This window comes from Rhinopithecus roxellana, chromosome 11, assembly GCF_007565055.1.
Source record: "Rhinopithecus roxellana isolate Shanxi Qingling chromosome 11, ASM756505v1, whole genome shotgun sequence".
Classification (NCBI taxonomy): domain Eukaryota; kingdom Metazoa; phylum Chordata; class Mammalia; order Primates; family Cercopithecidae; genus Rhinopithecus; species Rhinopithecus roxellana.
In genome coordinates, this window is record NC_044559.1 from 120,590,939 (window position 1) to 120,593,461 (window position 2,523).

Here is a 2,523-nt window from a genome sequence, read left to right on the forward strand (position 1 = left end):
ATTCTTCATGAGAAAGGTTAGAATATTATTGAGTTTTTGATTTTGTTTAAACACATGCAATAACATTTTAAGTATAATCACAAAGAATGGAAATAAGATTACATAAATTCAAATCCTACAAAAGGGAAAATATCAAATTTTTTAGAAGAACCAAAAATCTAACTCAATATAATTTTTTTAAAAAAAAGAATGAAAACAGAGAAAAAGCATAGAATAAACAGGACAAATAGAAATTAAACAGTTGGAAGAAATAATTCAATAATCATAAAAATGTAAATAGGCAATACTTGCCAGCTAAAAGATTGACATTGTCATATTTTTTAATTCCACTATAAAATAGCTATACTAATATGAGACAAAATGCCTTTTAAAATGAAAATGTTGCTTTCCTGCTCCCAACATGGCAGCCTCAGCAAAAAAGAAGAATAAGAAGGGGAAAACTATCTCCCTAACAGACTTTCTGGCTGAGGAAGGGGGGACTGGTGGAGGAAGCACCTATGTTTTCAAATCAGTCAGCTGGGCTGATGAAACAGATGACCTGGAAGGAGGTGTTTCAACAACTTGCACGGTAATGATAACAATGTGCACAGGGCGCCTGCAATTGACCGTTCAATCCTTCCCACTGCTCCACGGGCTGCCCGGGAACCCAATATCGACTGCAGCCTTCTTCCCAAATCGCCCCCCTACACTGCTTTTCTACAGAACCTACCCTATGATGTGACGGAAGAGTCAATTAAGGAATTCTTTAGAGGATTAAGTATCAGGGCAGTGCGTTTACCACGTGAACCCAGCAATCCAGAGAGGTTGAAAGGTTTTGGTCATGTTGAATTTGAGGACCTGGATTCCCTGCTCAGTGCCCTGAGTCTCAGTGAAGAGTCTCTAGGTAACAGGAGAATTGGAGTGGACGTTGCTGATCAAGCACAGGATAAAGATAGGGACGGTCATTCTTTTGGCCGTGATAGAAATCGGGATTCTGACAAAACAGATACAGACTGGAGGGCTCGTTCTGCCACAGACAGCTTTGACGACCACCCGCCTAGAAGGGGTGATGATAGCTTTGGAGATAAGTTTTGAGACCGTTATGATTCAGACCAGTATGGCGATGGGTACTGGTATGAGTATCCGGATGGCCCATGCCAGGATATGGATCAATATGGCGGTAGGAATCGCTATGATGACCGAGGCAGCAGAGACTATGCTAGAGGCTGTGATTCCTGGATAGGCAGTGGCAGAAGAGCATTTGGCAGTGGGTACTGCAGGGACGATGACTACAGAGGAAGCAGGGACCGCTATGAAGACCGATACAACAGACGGGATGATGGGTCGTGCAGCTCCAGAGATAATTACTCTCGGGATGATTATAGGTGTGATGATAGACGGTCCCCACCCAAAGACCCAAAATGAACCTAAAGCCTCATAATACTCCTAAGGGAGATGATTCTTCTGCTAGTACCTCACACTCCATTCGAGCTGTTTCTGTCTTTGGAGGGGCAAAGCCCGTTGACACAGCTGCTAGAGAAAGAGAAGTGGAAGAACGGCTACAGAAAGAACAAGAGAAGTTGCAGCGTCAGCTGGATGAGCCAAAACTAGAACGACGGCCTCGAGAGAGACACTCAAGCTGGCGAAGTGAAGAAACTCAGAAACCAGAACGGTCAAGGACAGGAAGTGAGTCATCGCAGACTGGGACTTCCGCCACACCCGACAGAAGTCAGTCAGACCAGGATGCAGGAAGGAGAGAGAGTGAGAAGTCTCTAGAAAACGAAACACTCAGTAAGAAGAAAGATTGTCACTCTCCAACTTCTAAATCTCCCAGACCTGATCAGCCCCTAAAGGTAATGCCAGCCCCTCCACCAAAGGAGAATGCTTGGGTGAAGTGAGGTTCTAACCCTCCTGCCCCATCTCAGAGCTCAGACACAGAGCACCAATACCCTACAAGTGGTGGGGGAAAAGTAACTCCAGCTCAACCGTCTGAGGAAAGACCAGCAAGGAAAGATGAAAATAAAGTAGGTGGGATGAATGTCCCAAAAGACCACACTGGGAACTCTAGCTGTGGTCCGGGAGACCCAGGGAACAAAGACCACTGGAAGGAGTCAGATAGGAAAGATGGCAAAAAGGATCAAGACTCCAGATCTGCACCTGAGCCAAAGAAACCTGAGGAAAACCCAGCTTCCGAATTCAGTTCTGCAAGCAGGTACTCTGCTCTCTCCGTTGATGGTGAAGATGAAAACAATGGAGAAGATTACACCGAATAGACCTTGACATCTTGTGCTTTCTCCTATTTTCTCTCCACCCTGGAACATTTGAGAGCAAATCAAACCTCCATGCAGACAAGACAAAATAAAACTCATCATCTCCTGGAGACCTTTCTTGCCTTTAAAAAAAAAATGAAATTCTTTCGCATGCTTCTGCAGCCTTTAAAGTGTTGAAGTTAACTGGAGAATCACCAGCATAGCCAGAGAGAAAGAGACTACAGCTTTTTAGTGGAAAAGTTGTTGTGCGTTGTGTCACCGTACAGTTGCTGGT

General features: G+C 44.4%; 1 pseudogene; it reads left to right on the forward strand.

The window, feature by feature from the left end:
- The first annotated feature begins 400 nt into the window (after positions 1-400).
- LOC104665688 lies at positions 401-2,252 on the forward strand (annotated as a pseudogene).
- Positions 2,253-2,523: the final 271 nt, after the last annotated feature.